This window comes from Oncorhynchus gorbuscha, linkage group LG22 (assembly GCF_021184085.1).
Source record: "Oncorhynchus gorbuscha isolate QuinsamMale2020 ecotype Even-year linkage group LG22, OgorEven_v1.0, whole genome shotgun sequence".
Classification (NCBI taxonomy): Eukaryota; Metazoa; Chordata; class Actinopteri; order Salmoniformes; family Salmonidae; genus Oncorhynchus; species Oncorhynchus gorbuscha.
In genome coordinates, this window is record NC_060194.1 from 47,226,748 (window position 1) to 47,236,011 (window position 9,264).

The 9,264-nt window shown below is 45.8% G+C and overlaps 1 long non-coding RNA gene across 1 annotated transcript; it reads right to left on the reverse strand.

Annotated features, from left to right (window-relative positions):
• Window positions 1-633: 633 nt before the first annotated feature.
• On the reverse strand, window positions 634-5,430 carry LOC124009876. The gene is made up of 3 exons (XR_006834329.1): window positions 4,641-5,430; window positions 1,963-2,779; window positions 634-1,605 (listed from the first exon to the last, which is right to left on the reverse strand). It is a non-coding gene; the product is annotated as an uncharacterized LOC124009876 (long non-coding RNA).
• Window positions 5,431-9,264: the final 3,834 nt, after the last annotated feature.

Below are 9,264 nucleotides of genomic sequence, written 5' to 3' on the forward strand. Positions count from 1 at the left end.
AATATTTTTGAACGCGTAAATGGGCGTCAAGTATGGAACATGCAGTTTAGATAATAATATAATAATAGATAATTAACTAAATTTACTAATCTAAAAATTGTTAGCCGACATAGCGAAGTGAGTGACTGTCAGTGACTCACAAAACACATTGCACCTTTTATATTCTACTATTCTAACTGTCAACAGGAAGTTGAGACCCAGACTGAGATGCTAAAAAAGATTATGTTGCTTTTGCCTGGAGCCAGTGTTGTGCCGACCCCCCCGCCAGAATCTCTCCCCACAATGAGGACCCCCCCCCCCACTCAATTCTTCTTTGCTGCGACTTGCTTGCTAGTTGAGATTTCTGCTCTCCACTCCGTTCTCAATTTAGCCTACATTTCACTGATCTAAGTAGCAGCTGTCAATGATCACCACGATCGTACCAGGGAAGATCTCTTTAAAGATGGAGTAGACTCTGCCCCCTACTGGGCATCATCAGTAACACACACACCTTGAGAGAGAGAGAGAGAGAGAGAGAGAGAGAGAGAGAGAGAGAGAGAGAGAGAGAGAGAGAGAGAGAGAGAGAGAGAGAGAGAGAGAGAGAGAGAGAGAGAGAGAGAGAGAGAGAGAGAGAGAGAGAGAGAGAGAGAGAGAGAGAGAGAGAGAGAGAGAGAATATTCCAGTCTGTGGGTTAGTCGACGGCGACATCTTACAACTTGATTAACTGTACAGTAAACTGGAAGATATTGATTATTTTGTTCCACGTCATTCTTATTCTTTAGCCTATGCATTGCAATAACCTTATTTTCCTTGAATGTGTAATCAATATTAGCTTTATTTTTGTCTTTTTAATGTGGGCCAGGTATTCAATCCAATCCCACATTCACTGTGAACACTGCATATATTGGCTCAATCAGATATTACCTTGAAAACGTCAAGCTTGCTTATAACCCAGATGTACAGCTGAAGGGGTTGAATCCCAGCCCTAGTCTACACTAACACACAAAGACACTTCAGTGTCCACTGGTTGTGTTGGGCTACACATGTATTTGTGTGTACTGCATCCACACACAGGACTTAATTGGTCTGAAAAAAGATGGATGCATTCTTATCTAGTTCTTTCTAAATGTTCTGACTCACTGTAGTCAACATGACGTTCATCCATCCATACGCACCACAGACGACGCAGGGCCTCATGGTTTTTTCATCCAGAAAGGAGGATATATACATTAATCATGTTAACTGTCCTAAATATTCTGTAATAACATCCCATTTCCCAGAAATATTACACTTGAAATTAGCACGGTATAATTAACTCAATAAAATATAAAACGAAAAACAATAGTCAAGTTTCTGTTTCTAAATTAAAACAGAAAAATCAAGAGATATCTGTGACTGTTTATTAAGAGTTAGTTGCTGGCTAACTTAATGATCTAGCTCTTTGGAATAACCCCAATGACCTGATCCCAATCACATTTCCATAGAAATGAACAAAACAAAGAAGTGTAAATTAAATGGAGGTAATTTTCAATCTTCCATCTTTCAAAATATGAAAAAAACCTGGCTGAGCCCTAACGACTACTACAGTTCAACCTGGCTGAGCCCTAACGACCACTACAGTCCAACCTGGCTGAGCCCTACCCATACGTAGAATGTATGCACTCATGACTGTAAGTCGCTTTGGATAAAAGCGTCTGCTAAATGGCATATATTATTATTATTATTATTATATTATTATATTATTATTATTATTATATATTATTATATTATTATTATTATTATATATTATTATTATATTATTATTATTATTATTATTATATTATTATTAGCCCTAACTACCACTAGTCCAACCTGGCTGAGCACTAACTACCACTACAGTCCAACCTGGCTGAGCCATAACTACCACTACAGTTCAACCTGGCTGAGCCCTAACTACCACTACAGTTCAACCTGGCTGAGCCCTAACTACCACTACAGTTCAACCTGGCTGAGCCCTAACTACCACTACAGTCCAACCTGGCTGAGCCATAACTACCACTGCAGTCCAACCTGGCTGAGCCCTAACGACCACTACAGTTCAACCTGGCTGAGCCCTAACTACCACTACAGTTCAACCTGGCTGAGCCCTAACTACCACTACAGTTCAACCTGGCTGAGCCCTAACTACCACTACAGTCCAACCTGGCTGAGCCCTAACTACCACTACAGCCCAACCTGGCTGAGCCCTAACTACCACTACAGCCCAACCTGGCTGAGCCCTAACTACCACTACAGCCCAACCTGGCTGAGCCCTAACTACCACTAGTCCAACCTGGCTGAGCCCTAACTACCACTAGTCCAACCTGGCTGAGCCCTAACTACCACTAGTCCAACCTGGCTGAGCCCTAACTACCACTAGTCCAACCTGGCTGAGCCCTAACTACCACTACAGTTCAACCTGGCTGAGCCCTAACTACCACTACAGTCCAACCTGGCTGAGCCCTAACTACCACTACAGTTCAACCTGGCTGAGCCCTAACTACCACTACAGTCCAACCTGGCTGAGCCCTAACTACCACTACAGTCCAACCTGGCTGAGCCATAACTACCACTACAGTCCAACCTGGCTGAGCCCTAACTACCACTACAGTCCAACCTGGCTGAGCCCTAACTACCACTACAGTCCAACCTGGCTGAGCCCTAACTACCACTACAGTCCAACCTGGCTGAGCCATAACTACCACTACAGCCCAACCTGGCTGAGCCCTAATTACCACTACAGTCCAACCTGGCTGAGCCATAACTACCACTACAGTCCAACCTGGACCCGCTATTTCTGAAACTATCTGCCACCATTGTCGCAACCCCTATTACCAGCCTGTTCAACCTCTCTTTCATATCGTCTGAGATCCCCAAGGATTGGAAAGCTGCCGCAGTCATCCCCCTCTTCAAAGGGGGAGACACCCTGGACCCAAACTGTTACAGACCTATATCCATCCTGCCCTGCCTATCTAAGGTCTTCGAAAGCCAAGTCAACAAACAGGTCACTGACCATCTCGAATCCCACCGTACCTTCTCCGCTGTGCAATCTGGTTTCCGAGCCGGTCACGGGTGCACCTCAGCCACACTCAAGGTACTAAACGATATCATAACCGCCATCGATAAAAGACAGTACTGTGCAGCCGTCTTCATCGACCTCGCCAAGGCTTTCGACTCTGTCAATCACCATATTCTTATCGGCAGACTCTACAGCCTCGGTTTTTCGGATGACTGCCTTGCCTGGTTCACCAATTACTTTGCAGACAGAGTTCAGTGTGTCAAATCGGAGGGCATGCTGTCCGGTCCTCTGGCAGTCTCTATGGGGGTGCCACAGGGTTCAATTCTCGGGCCGACTCTTTTCTCTGTGTATATCAATGATGTTGCTCTTGCTGCGGGCGATTCCCTGATCCACCTCTACGCAGACGACACCATTCTATATACTTTCGGCCCGTCATTGGACACTGTGCTATCTAACCTCCAAACGAGCTTCAATGCCATACAGCACTCCTTCCGTGGCCTCCAACTGCTCTTAAATGCGAGTAAAACCAAATGCATGCTTTTCAACCGATCGCTGCCTGCACCCGCATGCCCGACTAGCATCACCACCCTGGATGGTTCCGACCTTGAATATGTGGACATCTATAAGTACCTAGGTGTCTGGCTAGACTGCAAACTCTCCTTCCAGACCCACATCAAACATCTCCAATCGAAAATCAAATCAAGAGTCGGCTTTCTATTCCGCAACAAAGCCTCCTTCACTCACGCTGCCAAGCTTACCCTAGTTAAACTGACTATCCTACCGATCCTCGACTTCGGCGATGTCATCTACAAAATGGCTTCCAACACTCTACTCAGCAAACTGGATGCAGTCTATCACAGTGCCATCCGTTTTGTCACTAAAGCACCTTATACCACCCACCACTGCGACTTGTATGCTCTAGTCGGCTGGCCCTCACTACATATTCGTCGCCAGACCCACTGGCTCCAGGTCATCTACAAGTCCATGCTAGGTAAAGCTCCGCCTTATCTCAGTTCACTGGTCACGATGGCAACACCCATCCGTAGCACGCGCTCCAGCAGGTGTATCTCACTGATCATCCCTAAAGCCAACACATCATTTGGCCGCCTTTCGTTCCAGTACTCTGCTGCCTGTGACTGGAACGAATTGCAAAAATCGCTGAAGTTGGAGACTTTTATCTCCCTCACCAACTTCAAACATCAGCTATCCGAGCAGCTAACCGATCGCTGCAGCTGTACATAGTCTATAGGAAAATAGCCCACCCATTTTCACCTACCTCATTCCCATACTGTTTTTATACTGTTTTTATTTATTTATTTTTCTGCTCTTTTGCACACCAATATCTCTACCTGTACATGACCTGATCATTTATCACTCCAGTGTTAATCTGCAAAACTGTATTATTCGCCTACCTCCTCATGCCTTTTGCACACATTGTATATAGACTGCCCATTTTTTTTTTCTACTGTGTTATTGACTTGTTAATTGTTTATTCCATGTGTAACTCTGTGTTGTCTGTTCACACTGCTATGCTTTTATCTTGGCCAGGTCACAGTTGCAAATGAGAACTTGTTCTCAACTAGCCTACCTGGTTAAATAAAGGTGAAATAAAAATTTAAAAAACCTGGCTGAGCCCTAACTACCACTACAGTCCAACCTGGCTGAGCCCTAACTACCACTACAGTCCAACCTGGCTGAGCCCTAACGACCACTACAGCCCAACCTGGCTGAGCCCTAACGACCACTACAGCCCAACCTGGCTGAGCCCTAACTACCACTAGTCCAACCTGGCTGAGCCCTAATTACCACTACAGTCCAACCTGGCTGAGCCCTAACTACCACTAGTCCAACCTGGCTGAGCCCTAACTACCACTAGTCCAACCTGGCTGAGCCCTAACTACCACTAGTCCAACCTGGCTGAGCCCTAACTACCACTAGTCCAACCTGGCTGAGCCCTAACTACCACTACAGTCCAACCTGGCTGAGCCATAACTACCACTACAGCCCAACCTGGCTGAGCCCTAACTACCACTACAGCCCAACCTGGCTGAGCCCTAACTACCACTAGTCCAACCTGGCTGAGCCCTAACTACCACTAGTCCAACCTGGCTGAGCCTTAACTACCACTAGTCCAACCTGGCTGAGCCCTAACTACCACTACAGTTCAACCTGGCTGAGCCCTAACTACCACTACAGTCCAACCTGGCTGAGCCCTAACTACCACTACAGTTCAACCTGGCTGAGCCCTAACTACCACTACAGTCCAACCTGGCTGAGCCCTAACTACCACTACAGTCCAACCTGGCTGAGCCATAACTACCACTACAGTCCAACCTGGCTGAGCCCTAACTACCACTAGTCCAACCTGGCTGAGCCATAACTACCACTACAGTCCAACCTGGCTGAGCCCTAACCACCACTGTAGTGGTATGACCTTCTGCCTGCCCCTGGACCCAGCTACCTGCCCCTGGACCCAGCTACCTGCCTCCTCCTGTGTATGACCTTCTGCCTGCCCCTGGACCCAGCTACCTGCCTCCTCCTGTGTATGACCTTCTGCCTGCCCCTGGACTCAGCTACCTGCCTCCTCCTGTGTATGACCTTCTGCCTGCCCCTGGACCCAGCTACCTGCCTCCTCCTGTGTATGACCTTCTGCCTGCTCCTGGACCCAGCTACCTGCCTCCTCCTGTGTATGACCTTCTGCCTGCCCCTGGACCCAGCTACCTGCCTCCTACTGTGTATGACCTTCTGCCTGCCCCTGGACCCAGCTACCTGCCCCTGGACCCAGCTACCTGCCCCTGGACCCAGCTACCTGCCCCTGGACCCAGCTACCTGCCCCTGGACCCAGCTACCTGCCTCCTCCTGTGGTACCTATAAACACCTGCTGCGCCCTGCTCTTTAAACCAGCTCTCTGTCTCCCATCGTGTTCATTACACAATCTAGCAACATATTACCTTAGAGTGAAATGTAAGCACTAGCTGCATAGCTTTTGACCCCGAGCCACTCATACCAATCGTATATATTATATAAATAAAGAACACACAACCTTATTTCAGGGTTCTCCGCCAGGGTTTTGGACTCCGGGATAGTTGTATTTTTTAACACCTGTAACTGCCATTTCCTGCAATCTAGAGCAAAACATTGCCATAAATGATAACAAATAAAGTTTCTCACATACAAACAAACACACACTACTAGTCAAACGCTTGGACACCTACTCATTCCAGGGTTTTTCTTTATTTGGACTATTTTCTACATTGTAGAATAGTGAAGACATCAAAACTATGAGATAACACATGAAATCATGTAACCAAAAGTGTTAAACAAATCAAAATTATTTTTGAGATTCTTCAAAGTTGACACCCTTTTCCTTGATAACAGCTTTGCACACTCTTGGCATTCTCTCAACCAGCTTTATGTGTTAGTCACCTGGAATGCATTTCAATTAACAGGTGTGCATTGTTAAACGTTAATTTATGGAATTTCTTTCCCACTTAATGTGTTTGAGCCAATTAGTTGTGTTGTGACATGGTAGTGGTGGTATACAGAAGATAGCCCTATTTGGTAAAAGACCAAGTCCATGTTATGGCAAGAACAGCTCAAATAAGCAAAGAGAAACGACAGTCCATCTTTACTTTAAGACATGAAGGTCAGTCAATCTAAAAAATTAAGAACTTTTTTTGGTTCCAACCGCCATGTCTTTGTGAGACGCAGTGTAGGTGAATGGATGATCTCCACATGTCTAGTTCCCACCGTGAAGCATGGAGGAGGAGGTGTGATGGTGTGGGGGTGCTTTGCTGGTGACACTGTCGTGATTTATTTGAATTCAAGGCACACTTAACCAGCATGGCTACCACAGCATTCTGCAGCAATACAACGTCCCATCTGGTTTGGCTTAGTGGGACCATCATTTGCTTTTCAACAGGACAATGACCCAGATCACCTGACCTCAACCCAATTGAGATGGTTTAGGATGAGTTGGACTGCAGAGTGAAGGAAAAGCAACCAACAAGTGCTCAGCATATGTGGGAACTCCTTCAAGACTGTTGGAAAAGCATTTCAGGTGACTACCTCATGAAGCTGGTTGAGAGAATGCCAGGTGCAGCACTGTCATCAAAGGAAAGGGTGGCTTCTTTGAAGAATCTTAAATATATTTTAATTTGTTTAACACATTTTTGGTTACTACATGACTCCACACACACACACAGTTTTGATGTCTTCACTATTATTATACAATGTAGAAAATAGTAAAAATAAAGAAAAACCCTTTGAGTAGGTGTGTCCAAACTTTTGACTGGTACTGTATAAAATTGCATAGCGCCTCAGCCAGCCCACAAGGTACCGCAGCCGGCCCACAAGGTGGCTCAGCCGGCCCGCAAGGTGGTGCAGCCGGGCCCGCAAGGTGGGGCAGAGTCCCTCTTATATTATTTAGGGGAGAACCATGATATTTAGAAAATAAATTATAAAAACCACAGAGACACTCTTCAAATTGGAGGGAAAAAAATGGAGGGAAAAAAACATTATTTCCCCAACAGGATACGGTGTAAAATCAGTGTTCTGCAACTGTGTACATTACAACAGGTATTGGTATTTGGTATTTTGCAACTACTAGGGTGACAATGTCCCGGGTTTTGCCACTGGTAACAGCAACCATCTTGCAACCTTTAATCAATTGTACAGTACAGAGCCAAAAGACATTGCTGTGTTACTCAGTGTTATAAGGCATCATACCAAACTCCCAGATGTTTGTGTCACACTGTTGTGTAAGTCTCTGGGGGGATTTCCCCTGGCTGACTGACAGTGCTGTTCTGCCTGCTCTTAGATCCTCTAATTACAACAGGTATTTACATACCAAGTTCAAGCCTCTAATTTGGGTTGACCAACATTAAACACGTCCTATATGCAACTAATGAGTCAAAGAATTTGAAATCTCCACGGTACATAAAAGTAAAACTTGCAGTAAAATATAACGACTAAAAACACGATAAGTAACATAATATAACAAGAGATATTAATCTGTATAAAATCCTGAGGTATATGTGCGGTCAGAGGGTAAACAGTTGAGAACTAACATAAAAAAAATACATATTATTACAATGAGCATCACTTACAGTTACATTCACAGAACAGAGAATACGTGACGACATCAACATTATCGATCGTTGAGGACCCTGGAGTAGTGAGCGCAGTAGGGGACAATTGACGACATTATCGATCGTCGAGGACCCTGGAGTAGTGAGCGCGGTAGGGGTCAATTAAATTTCAGGAAGTACAATGAAATTCCATTTCTTTTCAAATAGGAAATTTTGCCATTGGAAATTCCAATCTGAGCTGATAGGAATTTAAATGGAATTCATCCCAACATGGGCGGACTGGGTCCAGAAATCAGTCCTGGGGTTTCAAACACATTTTCCATTGAGGCCCCGACAACAGCCCAGTTCTTGCGGTTGGGTTCGGGACCAGTTCTTGCGGTTGGGTTCGGGACCAGTTCTTGCGGTAGCAGGTGGGAGTCGGGACAGAAAGCCAACGGTTGTGTGGGCAGGCTCAGTATGGCGGGACATCCACCCTGCGTAGACCTCTACCTCATCGTAGACCTCTACCTCATCGTAGACCTCTACCTCATCGTAGACCTCTACCTCATCGTAGACCTCTACCTCATCGTAGACCTCTACCTCATCGTAGACCTCTACCTCATCGTAGACCTCTACCTCATCGTAGACCTCTACCTCATCGTAGACCTCTACCTCATCGTAGACCTCTACCTCATCGTAGACCTCTACCTCATCGTAGACCTCTACCTCATCGTAGACCTCTACCTCATCGTAGACCTCTACCTCAATGAAACCACACCGGCCCATTCTATTATTAGCCAGATATTTTGAGCCAAAATGATAACTAACAAGTTAGACAGGCCCACTGGGCTAAAAATGTACCAGCCCATATGGAATTTGCCCGAAATGCCAGATTGCGAGTCCGCTGCCGGATCCCAAACCTGGTAGTGAGTGTCAGCAGCATTGTGTGGATGTTCACTAGTTCGTTATAGTCTGGTCATATTAGCCTGGTTCCAGATGTGTTTGTGTTTTTATTGACCATAGGAGTTGGAAAGGCAGTTGGCAAGGCAGCACAAACAGATCTGGAACCAGGCTAGTCTGGTATGCAGGGTAGCCGAGTGGTTAGAGCATTGGACTAGTAACTGAAAGGTTGCAAGTTCGAATCCCCGAGCTGACAAGGTACAAATCTGTCGTTCTGCC